General features: G+C 36.3%; 1 protein-coding gene and 1 long non-coding RNA gene across 37 annotated transcripts in view; both read right to left on the minus strand.

Annotated features, from left to right (window-relative positions):
* rimbp2b (RIMS binding protein 2b) overlaps positions 1–16865 on the minus strand; it is a 200214-nt gene that overhangs the window by 175266 nt on the left and 8083 nt on the right. The window lies entirely within an intron of this gene.
* Positions 13773–16288, minus strand: LOC137038671 (uncharacterized). Its single transcript, XR_010897543.1, has 2 exons — positions 15896–16288; positions 13773–14925 (listed from the first exon to the last, which is right to left on the minus strand). It is a non-coding gene; the product is annotated as an uncharacterized lncRNA (long non-coding RNA).

A 16865-nucleotide genomic window follows, 5' to 3' on the forward strand; every position in this document is an offset into this window, starting at 1 on the left:
ATTACGAAAAAAATTCAACTGTTTTTTATTAACCTTTGATGCCTGTAAACCAGTTGTAGACCACTAAAACAAAATTAGACACATTAAAAAAAATCTTACAAACCTAAAATATTCCTTTTTCTAGACTTATGTGCCTCCATACATTTTTTCATTATACAAAAATCTCCTTTTGTCTTCCACAGAAGAAACAAATGATACAGCTTTAGAAAAAACACAAGGGTTTTTTGGGTGAACTATCACTTTAAATGAATGACCAATTTAAAGAGAACAGGGATGTAAAATATGAGCACTGCAGACGACATCACACCACAGACGTGCTCAATAATAAGTTGATTAATCACAATACATAATGAAACAGTTAGAGTAATCTCTCTTTTCTGATCTATTTTTTAATCACATCGTTTAGACTCAATGCCTGATAATTCCAGTTCCGTTAGCCTCAGAGCAGCTGTTTCCAATCTGTCCCAGATCACTGAAGAAATCCCTGACAACATCACATCTTGAGCCAGTGCCCAGCATGCTCAAAAAAAAGCAATGCTACATTTGCCCAGAAAAGGTGGATCCAAACAAGTCTACAACAACATATGGCATATTCAAAAAAAAAAAAAACTAAAAACTAAAAAAACAAGTCATCAGCTAGTCAGCTGAACAAACAAACAAAAACGCACTGTTGGCTGTTTAAGATAATTCTGCCAAAAGAAAACCCTATAAGAGCATATTACTATCAGAAACTACAGTATATAAAGACTGTCTACAGTCATTGCTCATGAAGGATTAGAACACCTAACTCCAAGTATTTCAAACTTGTTCCAACAGACATGAATTACATTGGGAGTATTGTTGAGGAGGGCTGTGCAATGTTATTGTATATTATTTTGAATATTTTACTTATTGAAATTCTAAGTAGTTCTTAATAATGTATGAATAATGTGTCAAGAAAATACAAAAAGGATAAGACGTGTTTTCTGATTGTATGGCAAATTTTGATGAAGACTCGATGGGAAAAAAGCTCAAAGGCCATCTTTTCACGCTGCCTGCAGATTACTATAATAATCATAATAAGCACGCACAATATTTTCACCACACCGGGAGTTTTCACCTTGATTGGGAGTTCATAATCAGTTTCTTATTGTTAATGTGCCATGTATTTTTTTTAAAGAGACTGTCTCAAGCCTATTGCATAATTTTTACTCGATTTTTCTTGTGCTCTCTCAAGTGGTTTCCAAACTGGGGTATATGCATACCTCTGGCGGTGACATAGGGGTATGCAAACAAAATGCTAAGTTTTGCCATTCATTTAATTCTACCCAACCTTAAAATAGCATTAAAAACAAACATATTTTTAACAGGCAAAATGCTGTGAAAAGTTACAAACATGACACAATCAAATACAAATAGTCTTTTTAATCTTTTGCGGTCAAAATTGATTTCATCCACACAAGCAGCGTGCATATAGTAGGTTAACTGGATTTTTAGAGTTATTACTGAATTTCAAATTATAACCATACCAATAGTCATTACATTATCGATCAATGTTATCACTTCAGAGTACTCATGCACAACCCTATAAAAGTATGTACTGTTATGTTGTAAAGTTGGAGATTATTAAACTTTTTTTTTTGAGAACATTAAGTTTTGTCTTTAGAATATTCTTACAAAATATTCTTAACTGTATTCGTATGTTAAGAATTTTTTTTTATTACAAATACTTTTATTTGTATGATTTTTTTGTGGCCCCAGTATATCATATAGGGGGTAAGTTCTTTTGACAGTAAGCAACCACCTAGGATCCTTTCAGAACACCTAAATAGAAACTTCCTCATAAACACTCACAACAACTGCACAGAAACGTCCCAGCAACCATTCATAACTCTGTATAGGTGGTAAGATTTACATGGAAAACAAAAAGATGTGGAGTGGACAACAGAAATAAAAGGAGTGACTAGAACGCTCTCAGATTGAAAGATGTTTATTCATAAGCAGCAGAAGCCAAACTAAGGCAATTCAGTCATTACAACACACTGAGAGTAGACCTATCACTTCACTGAACTAAAGCCAAGTGATGCTTTCACACACACGCATGTACGCAGACACACAATACTCAATAGTTAGAAATAAAACTCAAATAAACACAAACACAAATAAACTTTACAAGTGGCAGCAGCATCTCACAGTTAACTTTGCTTATAAATCAACCTCGCAGAAAATCTCCAATACACCTTAGATTTGATTCCAGCACAGCTTTTGAGAAGTCTGTAGTGGCAAAGCAGAGCTGTGCTTTTCTTTTTCTTTCTCTAATGACGGCTAAAGGCTAGCATGTATATGCTTGGGCTGTCAAGATGACTTCAGTGAGCAGTAATAGAAGGGAACTTTCTTCTAATCCACTCACATCACTGTCAATCCAAACTTATCACATCCACAGCAGGCCAGCCAGCATAGATCAATTTTACTTCTTACCAAACTTTCCTTGATCTTTGGAAATGAAAACAATGTCAATGTACTAAAACACACTTACTTATAAAACTCAAAACTCTAGTCCAAAGTGATCATTTCTACATTCTATATCAAAACCTACGCTAAAAGAGCATTTCAACTCTTTTTTTAAAGTTATATATAAACACTTTCATTTAGCAAGAATGCATTAAATGGATCCAAAGTGACAGTAAAACATAAAATAAAAATAAATGCTCTTTTAAATTTTCTAAACTTTTTCTATCTTCTAACTTATCACAGTTTCTAAAGAAATTGTATCATATATATGCAGCCACAGTGAGCATTAGAAACTTGCAAAAAATCTTACAGGCCCCAAACTTTTTTATGGTAGTGAACATAAAAGCCTTAAAGGCACAATGAAAGAGAGAGTGGACATAGTCATACAAAACTAAAATATGTTTTACATGCAAAATAATAAAATAACATTACAAACAGACCTCAGGAAAAACACATTAAATGATAACAAACAATGTATGATATGCCTAACTTAGTCTCTACGTGATTGCATTTCATTAAAAACCCTTAATAATGCCTAATGCCATTTCCAGTTTCCCTTGTGGGTGTTCTGTATTCAATTACAGAGGTCTAATAAATAGAAATTAGCTATATGCTTTGACGCAGCAATTACTTTTGATGAAACATTCATTTGAGCATAAAAATCACATAAACGCATATCTAACAAACATGACAACGAACAAATAAATGTTCTGGCTTATAAAGACAATGCACACAAACAAGCCGTCTGTGTCTAAAAAGTCACCGGATGTGACACCAGATGTCCGCTGCTATCGCATGGGGTGGGTGTTTTTGGATGATTACAGGGCGAGCTTTGATGCTTTGGCTGTCACTGCAAACATCACTATGCAACAAAGGCAGTCTCCCAAGCTCAGCTTTACTGAAAGGTGTTACTTCATATTAGTGTGAATCCCCACATGATTGGATCAACAGGTCCTCTGCTCTCATATGCTCAGGTCATAAGCTATCACATGGAGAGCTAAATCCTGTCTCGCATGAAGCCTTAAAACTAGCTTGTGTTTGTCTAATCACAAGCAAAAAAAAAAAAAAAGGATTGCAACTGGCACTGATTTTTAGATCCCACACTAGTGTTAAATGAGGACTATCCCTATTCAAGCATTTGTCGTTCATACTGCTTACAAGCTCGGCGACACATAGTGATCATCTTAAAGGGGTGGTAAAACACGATTTCACTTTTCAAACTTTAGCTATTGTGTAATGTTGCTGTTTGAGCATAAACAACATCTGCAAAGTTCCAATGACCAAAGTTTAAAGCAAAGGGAGATATTTGCTTTTAAAGAAAACTATTTCTAAGGACTACAGCAAACGTCCGGTAGGGAACTACAGCCTTTTCCTTCAGACATGCTGACATCAGCAGCTCCAATATTTACATAAATCCCTCCTCTGAGAATATCAAATAAGGGGGGCGAGGCCATTTTTTTATTGCTACACTGTAAAATTTTGTGTTGGTTTAACTTAAAAAAGTAAGTAACCTGGTTGCCTTAAAATGATGAGTTTATTTAAATTTGAGTTGATACACTGAAGGGAATTTGTTTAATAAATAGAAACTCAAAATATTATTGTATCTGCACCACATAAAAAATGTGATAAATCATGAAAATAGCACTATTTGGCATATTTCACTGCGTCATCACAAATAAAACACACACAATTACCCAATATGGTTACAAAATCTTTTAATAATATTTTAATAAAGGCTGTCGAATCTCAAAAAATGTTCATTGTATTATCTCAAATTTTTAAATTCAATGAACTCAACAAAATTTTAAGGCAACCATGTAACTTTTTTCTAAATAATTTTTTCAGTGTACATTACAAAAGAGAAAAGTTTGAAGGTAGAAAAGCTTCTGAGTGCTGGAGAGACCCAAGCAGGAAGGCCTTCTGCTTCATACGTGAGTAACATTAAAACGAGTAAAACGTGAGGTTTTGCATCACAGGACCAAGATATGCTGTTGTTGTAATATTAGCTATGGTAACAGGACAGTTTTGAGTGTCGTTGTTTGTCTGAAGCTGGTGTGCTGCTGGCGACTAACAACCAGCTCTTTCTTGTATACTGAATCTCTTGTGTACTGAATGTTAATTTTTTGTTCTTTTTATTCATTCGTCATCTTCCCTTTATATTTTGCGAAGCATTATTTGGCTTTGCTTCAGCTATGATAAACAGACATACACTCTTGCATTGCATGTTCATGCATTTTGGGGGCGGTGCAATGAAGGGGGTGTTTTTTTGGGATTATTTCAAATATCAACATTGTTGATCAGAAGTCTCCACGTAGTTATTGTGCGACTCCTAGAGCTTGTTTTTTCAATAATACAACCCTGCAGTGGCAGAAGAGCTAGTCGGTGTTTTAAACGCAGAGAGTGTTCGTATATAAAAGAAACTAAAATTAAACAAGCAGAAATGTTTGCAAACTGGACACAAGTCGAGACCACGGAGCTCCTTACTATCCGCGCTGAAGCTGAGATCGCTCGCCATTATACGTCACATCAGGATGTCACGTGTCAACTCGACCCGGGACCGTTAAGTGTTGTGTGTGAAAGTGCACATATTACGGTATTTCGCTGGCAGTGTGAATGGACCAAATCTAGCGGCCCGGGAATAAATGCCGGGTCGCATTATCCGTGTATTTGCCGGAATCGCAGTGTGAAAGGGGCTATAGAGATTGCATTATCAGGACCCACAAATATTCCCCCATTGCATTATACATTATATTCAACATCATATAGTTGAATGTAGTATTTTACACTAAATGTTTTATTTTAAGTGAACTATACACAATACAGTTTGTCACTATCCACAATACATGGATATGCGATATACTGTGACAATATATTGTTGCACCAAAAGTCGATATGATGAAAAATCTAAAAACTAAAACTCAAAAACTGAAACCAAGCTGAAACTAATTCAAATTGTAGGGTTACGCAGCCTTATTTTACTTGATCAAAACGATCACACTAAAAATACAATTGACTTGATTGAGTTGAAAGTGATGCTATAATGTTACTTTGTGTTCGCTCGGTGGCTGGTATGAGACACTTGTTGCACATTACAGTAAGTTAGATCGATATTAGAATATCATATTAATAAAAGCTGGATGACTTGTTGCTAAATGGGATGCAATTAAATTAATAAAATCCAATTCAGTATTACTGTTGCTACAAAATAAAGCTCTTTCTGATTATGATGTTTGCCACTTGACAGAATAGTGTCGTCTTTGTGGCATGGTACGCGACTCGCTGGTAAATCAAGAAAAAAAAGAGATTCAAACAATGAGACTAACAGTGTTGAGCTATTTAACAATTATTCGTTTTCTGGCAATAAAGGTTTCCAAAAAACTGCTCCCTTTTCTGATAAAACACAAAATATATTAAAGCGTCTTTGGCGTTTCCAAGGTTTCTAAAGAAGTAAATGACGGTAATTTACTCAATGGCAACAAGGATATGACATCATTGACAAGGCGACACAATGACACTGTTACACTGGTTAAAATAGCTGATTTCGCTGGATTTAAACATTGTTGGAAACATTTTGGATAATGCAAGTACGCAAAATATATAACCCTTCTTTGGAAAATGCATACATTTTGTGCCTTTAATTTAAAAAAAAAAAAGATCATGATAAAATTGTAATAATTTGCTTGTAAACACTTTAATCGCTAGAAAAAAATTTAAATAACCTGTTAAATATCTTTAAAACCAGTGAAGAGCCTTAGGGTTCTATGTAGAAACATCTTGTGAAAGGTCTATAACGCTCGGGGGAAGGTATTAAAAAGCTAACAAAGTTACATTTACAGACCTATCCTTTACAAATTTGCTATTCACGAGATATTCATGTGAAGTGAATTTCTGATAGGCAATGCACTTATCTTTAACTTTATCTGCTAACTTCTCTGGTATCAATATATGGCACACAATTATTACCAGCAGTCTATTTTTTTTGTTTCAGAATACCCGGCACTAAATGACATACTGTGGTTGGACACTTTACATGTTGGTCAGATGGCCTCGTCCTGTCTAAGTGGGTGGTTCTTGGCCAGAATTAGTAGTTGTCCACTGTGAATTCCATCAGAAAATAAAATAGCAAAAGGGACTTTCAGTATTCGGAGCTTAAAAACGACAACATTTTTCCCAGAGACAGAACTGGGACTGAAAAATATACATCACATTAATTTAATAGTTTATGTTTTAGCTGCGTAAGGAATTTTGAAGGCAATCAAAACACACACACAAAAATGTGTATTTATATATATATATATATATATATATATATATATATATATATATATATATATATATATATATATATATATATATATATATATATTAAAGTCATTAAAATAATCATTATAAAATGTTCATAGTTATAGTTTTGTATCTTGCATTGTAACACATATTAAAGTGAAAAGGACAGTTAAACATTTATCGTTAGCCTTGAATTTTCATTTTCTCATAAAAGTGAATATTAATACCCAATGAATAATTGGATAGCAGTGCAGATCGTCTGTTGAAGACCCCTGCAGAACGTCACTGCTTCTGCCTTTGTATAATTAAAAATCAAAAGCGAATCGTGGCTCTCAGAGGAGAACCTGGCTATAATCTGTCTTTTTTATTTTAAATGTATCTGCTTGAATTGATGACAGTCCAGATTGGTGATGCTGGAAGCGAAGAGCGGCTATTCCACCGTCAGATATGAAGCAAGCTGAATAGCTGGGCTGAATTCCCAGGACTGTGAGACAGCAGGGCTAAATAGAATGTCAAGGTTATCTCTTAGTAACGCTGTCCTGAGCTGGTGTGTTTTATTTGTCCCAATTAAAGCCAATTAAACAGCTGGAAATTACAGCAAGATCTCGTCTGCTCTATGAGAATACTGGGTCAGGGCTGGATTTATTACACTATCATGAACATCAGGTTTCATTGTGGAGTGTTACGTGATACAGGAGCTCATTGGACATGCTGGCTTTAGGTGTTCCTACATGTATGCAATACGAATATAGTGCATAAACTCATTATCGAAACCCTTGGGAAGGAAGAGCTAAATTACAGTGTTTAAAAGAAACACATCTGGGAAAAAGCGGTGTATGTCACAATAATGAAGAAAAGATCTGTTGCTATTTCCATTTCATAACGATTTTAAGTCTTAGACAGTGTGTCCACCAAAGAGTTTTGTTCACGCGGCTGGCTGGCATATCCAATTGTTTTAAATGGGAGCGCCGTGTTCAATTTCAATTTAGAACGGCATGAGCGTAACGAGACGCTGAGCATTTATTGTCACTATTTACCAGCTGTCCAATCACAGTGAAGGAGTGACAGGGCATATACAACACCAACCAACCACCACATTCACATTCGCAACGTCAATAGATGAAAACAACAAGCATAATAACGGAACAAAATCATTCAAAACAATACTTACATTGTATCAACATTTTTATATAGAATCAATACTATCTGTGAAATGAGATACTGGTTACACTTCCATGAATATTCTGTATCATTGCAAGCAAAAAGTCTCAACTGGAAAATAGGGCTGCACGATTTGGGGAAAATATATAATTGCGATTATTCTGGTTAAAAATGCGATTGCGATTTAAAATGCGATTATTATTTTAGTTTTATTTTTTACACAAATTAAGTGTGTGTATATAACATTGTATTTATATAGGCCTATTAATATGACTAATAATAATAATTATGATTATTATTACTGCTAAAAATATTTTTAAAAAATAAGAAATTACCATTACAATAACATTTTCATAATTATATATATATATATATATATATATATATATATATAAAATTAAATATGTTGTTCATCTGCGATATCAATTTATTACCCAAACGTTTAATTCATACTGAAAGCCAGAGGGCGCCCTCGAACGGAAAAGCCACATTTGCCTCAGAGAAGTGATATGATGACGTTCATTTTCAGGAAACCCCTTATGTGAAGCTAACGCTGTAAACAGAAGATAGAAACATAGACAGTAAAAGAAATGGACTGAGCTATCCCATTGACTTCTACGGCGTTAAGTGATGTAAGTATAGGAGCACTCACTTCCTGATGGCTGAGCGAACTGCGCAGGCTCAGACTGAGCTTGACGACGTAGAGGTGACGTGAGCAACCTGTCTGACAGCTGGAGGTCTTCTAGTAGTTGTGGAAAGTGAAAGCTGAATCACGTTGTTTAAATATTTTCTCCCGTTGCTTTTGGTTCACTATCGGCTTCTCCCCATTCTTCCCCCTTGACTTTATCAGACTTTATGTCTCCACGTCCCCCCGACTGTCTCGTAGACAGTAAAAGATTGCCTGCGAGCGTCTCCTCAGGTCTATACGGTAATTTCTCAACTGTGCGACAGAGTCGCGTTGGTTATGATGCAATCGTTAGCCTATTTTTACAAAAACAGCTTCTGCGGGCGATAGTGTAAGATACAAGGTAACGGAGCCTTTTATGCATTGTCGTGTTTCTTTAGAAATAAACAATGGACAAATGGAGTCTTTAAACGTCTCAGATGTAAAGTTATTCACTGTCAAAGTGACTCAAAAATGAATGGGAGTCAATGGGATGCTAACAGCAGGTGATGGCTTGGTTAGCAATGGCAGCCCCTAGGGGTGGAACGCTTTCCGAGCGCTAGATTACCCCCTTGGATAGAAACGCTTTGATTCAACATGGCGACAATAAACACGACGGCAGCAAAATATGGTTTATTTGACCTCTTCAAGCTGTCTAGGGTATTTTCATAATAATAAAGTATATTATAACGCAGTGCTGATTGACATAGAATACTATAAAATAATGCATAGTCTGCCTTACACTGATGAGAAGCCACATCAGCTCACAAACACTCGACTGACGATATGAATTGAGGTAAAACATGTTATTAAACGTTGTCTTTTGTTGAACCGGTTTATGAACGCTTCACAAGTTTGTGAAGATGTTTGACTCGTGTTGCTTTTTCAAACGCACTCGCAATTAAAAACTCGCAGTTTTTCAGACGGAGCAGCGTTTACTCCTGATCTCAGAGCCGCTCTTCGCTAACACACTGGGCATTTATTTAATTAAAATCGCAGCCTTTAAGCTTTCATAATCGCACATCATCCAAATCGCGATTGCGAGTGCAGCCCTACTGGAAAACAAACACTATGCTGCCAAAAAAACGCTTTGGTGGACACGCAGCCTTAAGGCTTAGTCACACCAAGGATAATGATAATGCTAACTATAAAGTTTTAATTATTGGAATGTCTATTTACACCAAGGGCAAAATAGGCACATTGTTGGCAGAGATGCTCTTTACACAAAACTCCACCGACAAATGTATATGTATATGGGTTATTTAAAGGGTTACTTCAGTGATTTAGTATATGGCTTTGTATCAGAACAAACCCAGGAGTATAACTGAATGATCACAGGAGCTCATTCAGCTCATTCGTCACGATTAATTTAATCTGACTCCTGCTGCGTTTGTGCCGTGAAAACGCAGTTTGTACTCGCTCAGTTTTTTCACATTATATTGAACAGACACGTTCGTTTTTTGTTCTCTAACTGAACTGATTTTATGAAAATGAATGCAGTGGGAAAGTGATCTAGTAATTCAGTAATGGTGGCTTTGGGAGTGGCCTTGTAGGGCAGCGAAGCAAGTGCAATCTGGGAGTTGTTGTCTTTCATCCCCATGAGACAAAAATACATTTTCTTGATTTTCTCAGTCTAGAAGGCACCAAATTCAAAAAAAATTTCACATATCTACTACATTAATGACCCATTTTAAATACAAAGCTTAGTGCTAAATCACTGAAGTAACCTTTTAACAGTGGGAATTAAAGTGCTTAAATTGAATTGTTAGGGGTAGGTGTTGGAGAGGGCTGGGACAGGAACAAGTACTATCTCAATAAGCACAGCAAACATTGATGATTTTAATAAATATTGCATACTGTTTCATAATGTACTACAATACACTAAGGTGCAAATGGTATCTTCCATTATTTAGACTGAATCTAAATGGCATCTAACAATTATTTAAAGTCAGCGCAAAGAAAATCACAGCAGTATTTCACAGTGCAAATAGCCTCTACTTTAAAAAAAAACAGTTCTAATATGAGAATAGGGACATCCACACCACAACTATAATGATTATGACAAAGAGGAAAAACTGACATTTTTTTTCCAGCCAATCAGAATCGACCCCCTTAAGAGCTTGAGCATTTAAATTGACAGAGGACATAATTACGCTTACATTAAATAGAACGATTATCTTTATAGTTATAGTTCTCTTTATAGTAATCATTCTTTATGTGAACAGGCCTTTAGTCCTCATGCATTGAAATTGCATTAAAAAGAGTGACCAGCACATTATTCAAAATGTCTGTTTTTGTGTTCCATAAGAAAGGAAACCATAGATGTCTGGAACAACATTAAGTGTCTTTTTCATTTCATTTCTGGATTTTAAACTATTCCTTTAAGTGTGAACACACAAACACACCTATACACGAAAACATCTGTCTGTACATATAAATATAGTCTCCTCTATTATATTCTAAATTCATTTGTATGCAAAAACCAGCCACTGACTGGCATCAGCCTTCTCCTGGTGTTAACACTCTCTCCTTCCCTCCACCTTCTTTCTCTTCCTCTCTGGCTCTCCATCTCTCTCTCTCTCTCTCTACCTCCCCCCCCCCTCTCACCTTGTCCTCCTCTCACATGCACACACATACTTCATAATTCAAAAGCATGTCCATTTCCCCAGCAGCTGCAAACTGACTGCTGTCTGTCACAAAGATCACAGCTCAGCACACATACAGAGTGGACACTAGTAAATCTAAATCCTCTTCGCTAAAGAAGAATCTAATGTAATCCCAAAAACACAGCATTTCAGGCAGAACGAAAGAACGACAGATACGTAGTGACAAGCACCTGCCTGATGAGATTCATATGATGGGCATACAGTTCAAGAAAGGACATGTATGATCATAATGCACTTTAACCCCTGACAAACAACACCATAATGAGATCCCCGCTGAGCATTTCCATCTACTGGACTGCATGAACAAGGGAGGGGGCTGCCAGTTATGTAATCTGGATATGACTGGCGCTGTTCATATAAGTAAGGCAGGGATGGAGGGAATGAGGGAGAGAAAGAGAGCGAGAAAGACACGTGCCCTGTACTGCCAGCAGGGCACTAAGCATCACCAGAATCCTGATATTACGGCGCAGTCTAAGAAATGAAAATTCTTTAATGATATTATGAGTTTAATGTTAAATCATATCTACCTAATCAAGCCTTTTTAAGCTGAAATGGTTCTTTGTGTTGAGGTTTAAGGTTCTTTACTCTTGTACAAGGCTTTTGTTCTGCTACAATATGAGATTTTTCTCACATATTATCTGCTTCATGAAACCAGAATAAACTGAGATATTCAGAACCTAATTAGTACAAGAAACATCTGAAGTGTCAGGAGCATAGTTTATATGACTTAAAATCCCAACCAGTCATCCTACTTCCTTAAAAGCTACGGAGACCCATGTAAAAAACTAATTACTTTGGCCATATGTTTATATTTTAGACTTATCGGGATGGTTTTCATAGGAAATTTCATATTTGTGTCTCGTCTTATCCGTAAATAGAGAAAAGCTGCTCCAGCTATTCTGATGCATATGGGAGTGGCATAGCTTCAAATTTACAACGCACAAGAAATGTTGACGTGCTAAATCTCAAACCTCCGGGGAATCACCTGTTCTAAAAAACACCAAACAGAGAAGCTTCTGCTTGCAAAAATAGAGCAAGACAGAGCTCGTAATAAAACAGGAATCAAGATGGGCTTGGCTTTTTTATGGAGAGTACAAGAAACTGAGGGATTTGAAATGCTGTTATTATTACTTAACAGGTGAGTAAGGTATTTAACTGAACAGATCAATTGCAGCTCTCTAACAAAGTTCAATGCAAAGCATTATCTATTGTGAAGGGTCTTTTCATTATGGTTGTTGTAGCACTGTGCTGGAATTTATTATCAAGGAAGTAGATTAGATAGTAGGAAGTATAGACAGCTTGAGACCCTTTACATCTAAACTGGTTAAATTTCTTTAGACTAGTAGTAAATGTTTTATGAGCAGTAGGGTTCTACCACGCAGAACCGAAGCAAAACCATTCCGCAAAATGTATGCAGTTTTGTTTTTAAACAGTTAGAGGGCCAAAAGTTACATGGTGGATTCTTGCATTGTCAATAAAAGAACTTGATCAAAAATGTATTCACCTCTTGATGGAAATAACATCACAGCATTTATTTTCATCAAGAGGTGCATTCATTTTTGGTCAAGAACTTGTATTGAAAATGCAAGAGTCCAGCACTCTGTAAAGTCTCATCCAGCAGAGTTTTCCAATAAAGTCTCCTCCAGCAAAGTTTTCAAATGAATTTAAGGTCCGGACTCAGAGGTGCCAATTCATGTGTGAAAATGATCTTTCATGCTCCCTCCCAACCATTCTTTCACAGTTTGAGCCTGATGAATCTCGACATTGTCATCTTGGAATATAGCCATAATATGTCTTCCTACATGGTTGTTAAAGAAATGAAAAGCTAAATACTCAATATCAATTATGGTTGAACGAACTGTTGACAAGCATGCAACAAGCTAAACACAGAAATCACTGTAATAATGGTCAGCCATTGATTCTTAAGCATTTGCCAATATAAAGGAACTTTTTTTTTTTGCCCGGGCAGTGTACATGGGATTTTTTTAACTTTCAGAACCCAACTGTTACACTCTATAATACCTGGAGAAGGCTACTGTTAGCTGTTTGGCCGATGAAAAAATACACAGTCCCAAACCGTTCACTACTGACATATAAAGACAGCAAGACAAGGATAAATTTGAATCCATTTTGTGCTTTTAAGGCCCTCGAAAGCGAAACTGGGCATTTAAAACATCTGCTATAATTAAATATTTGCAACAATTTGCAAAAATATATTTTGCACACAATTGTGAAAGACATATGAAAGAAGAGAGTTTGTAGTTATGGTAATCTTCCAGTATAAGCCAGGTAAAAGCTCAAAAGGACACTTAAATTGTCGTTGGAAATAATATGCATAAGTAGCACACAAAATGACATATTTCACCTCCAAAAACGGCAATACCATTACCTCTATCTGCAATGCTCAAATCCAATGCACTGAACTCATTTTTACTGATGACAAACAAAAAAAGGTGGAGGTGTGTAGACAGAGAAAATGCTAAGATAGTTGAGGCTGACGGCGTGTGTGAAGGGTGTAGTATTCTTTTTAATATTCTATGAGCTCAGAGAGAACACATTTCACGTAATTTAGACTGTTTATACGTAATGCGGAGTGCTTTACCACACCATAGCACAACACCATATTCATCTTTCTAATAAGAACTAAATCATAAACACTGGATTTTAAAATTAATATCAGCACACTATCACTATCAGCAGCATACGTATCAGGTGCTGTATAATAGACCTATTCCATAAAAGCTTTACCTAAATATTACTAATGCTCAGAGGTTTCAGAAGGTTACAGATTCAATTCCACAAGGCAACATCCAAGATGTGAAAACTTACTGAGAATGCAATACTATATTACCATCATGCCTCTGATATCTAATACCACATTGCATCATTGTTCTTGGAATTAACGTACTGTATGTCAGTTCGTACAGAAAATAATAAAAAAACATCTGCTTAATGGCAATTAACTTATGGAGTTAAAGACCACAAAACACTATCTGCACAATCTTTTCATTAAAGCAGCATATCCTTATTTTAATCAATACACATACCATGACGCAAACAGATGATGTCACATCACATTACAGGAAGATATATTACACCTGAGTTACACCACAGAATGAATCATTAAAAAGCACATGGGCGATTGTATGTGTTTGTTTTTGCGACCAGACCAAATTCATTTGATAAAGCAACTGGAAGTAATAGAAAAAACAAAACTATTAAACTGGCTGCTGATTGGAATTAATTCAGGATAACGTGTATTGTGCGTTAAATGTGCCGTGCTGCTTTCCCCAAGACAGATAATCATTGTCAAAACAGTTTGATCCGACATCAATTGATATGATGCAAAAAATGAAATCCCTTTAGAAAAAAGTACTCCAACAGTATCAAGGTTCATCTTGACCATGCTTTCATAATTATCATGGTACTGAACGATTACTATATTAAAGTACTTAAAGTCTGCATGAAAGTCTTTCTTCCCTATTGTGACAAATATCCAAGCAAAACAGCAGCAAGAAAATATGTAGGGCGGGACTTTATTTCCTCCATCAGGATTTGATTGGATCATTGCGGTTTGCTATTGCAGTGATCTCATTTGATTGACAGGTTGTCCCGCCCTTGCGCCAGTAAACACGTCATCAGAGAAGAGAAGAGATGTCGCTGCAAGAAGGAGGGGAAGTTATTTTGATATTTTAAGATTACGAAGGCATGTGAATAAAAAAAAAAGATGCGCACAGATAAATCATTTATAATAAATACTGCAAGATTTGTCAATTTTGATTTCACGGTGAAAAATAACATCACGCCTGTACGTTCCGATATTGGTCAGTAAAACACTTATGAATTCTAATTAATAAATTGTATACATTTATACGATATAAAGTACAATATGTTTAAAATAGTCTTAGTTAATTATAGTTGGCTCTTTTATCTTTTATCGTGCAAATTTGTTCACACAGCAGCTAAAGCAAAATTTTGATAATGAATTTTAGTTTGAGATGCATAATTGAATTGAATATATATTCATTTAAGAAGGGTTTTAACTGTAAACCAAGAATAAAAAAAACAAAAACAAAAAAACACATTTGAGTAATTGGACTTTTGACTGAGCTCTGTGACAACTTGCCCCCACCTCACATATCATTTCTAGGTTGTTTGAAAAAAAAAATATTTATTATTAATAAACATTTATTCTTTACTAAAATAAAGAATTGTAGCTGATCATGACTGAATCTAGAGGGAGTTTGAAGAGCTCAGAAGTGATGGGCTATCTCTTTAATACTGTGAGATATTCAGCAGTGCTGCAATCTAAAATGGCTTTGGACAAAACTACCCCACACAGCCATGTGTTTCACTGGCACAGAGATCCTGAATAAATGTTTTCAGCATATTTAATACAGCATGCGTTCTACCGTATGTATTTATAAGGTTATAGGGCAGGCGACCGCGCGAGCACGAGCCATAATGACATTTACAACCAAAGCAGCAACGTAAACATACAACCGACTAAACAACCGTATTGTAACACATTTAAAGACATTTCTGACAAAAAAAATCCACCTATAAACACAACATGCTCTCAGATCAGCTGAGCGCGTGCACGAAAACAAGCGATGGACAGCGACTCTACCTCTTCCGCCGCTCTTCCGTTAAAAGATGATTCCCGTAAGGACAGCCGCGTCCAACTGTGTCATATTAAGGGGTAGCTGACGGCTCCGGTCCGCTGTCCGTGCTATCCGGGCTTAAAACGGTTCATTAGCGACCGTCGGGAAGAGAAAAGCGCTCGAGCGGGCGGTACTGAGGAGACCGCACGCGCGCGCACTCACTCACTCACTCACTCTCACACACTGCTGGAAGAGCGCAACACACTCACGAATACGCTCAGCCTTTAGCGCGCGCTTTAGGCGTTCTTCATCTGTGCGTGCTGGATCGACGCAGAAGAAGATATGTGAACACCACTGGCCTGTTCTATCTCTCTTTGCCACACACACTCACAGAAGCACGCACAAGTGCAGAGACAGTGCAGCTTACAGCAGGACAGCCGTGCGTTGGTGCGCATCTCTGTCATGTAAATACAAATCTCTCATGCCCACTGCTGTGCATCTGCATTTTCTGCATTCTCTTCCAGGTGAGCATCACCCATCCGCCCTGGAGGACCATGACTGGAGCTGACAAGGTCGAATAGGGTGTTTTTGAATTCTCTCTCTCTCTGTGCACACACCCTTCCCCCATCACTGACCACATTTACATAAACATCACTTTCTCATTAAGGTCAATATTGTAGTTAAACTTTAAACAAACAGGATGTTGACAAGTTACACAGCTTTCAGAATATTCCTGAATAGGCTACATTAGAGAAAACATCTCAATTCTCATCCATGTCCTTATAGTGTAAAGGATAAAAATTAAAATTCACTCTATTTTTTTTTTTAAATGTGTGTTATTAATCTTATTGGGAACAATTCATTCATTTATAAATTATTTATTTATGTATTTATTTATTTATGTATTTATTTATTTATTTATTAGCTGTTTTATTAGTCCCATAACTATTAAAAAAACAGCAGACTTCTTTTTTGGTGATGTATGTCAGACTTCTC

This window comes from Pseudorasbora parva, chromosome 13 (assembly GCF_024679245.1).
Source record: "Pseudorasbora parva isolate DD20220531a chromosome 13, ASM2467924v1, whole genome shotgun sequence".
Taxonomy (NCBI): Eukaryota; Metazoa; Chordata; class Actinopteri; order Cypriniformes; family Gobionidae; genus Pseudorasbora; species Pseudorasbora parva.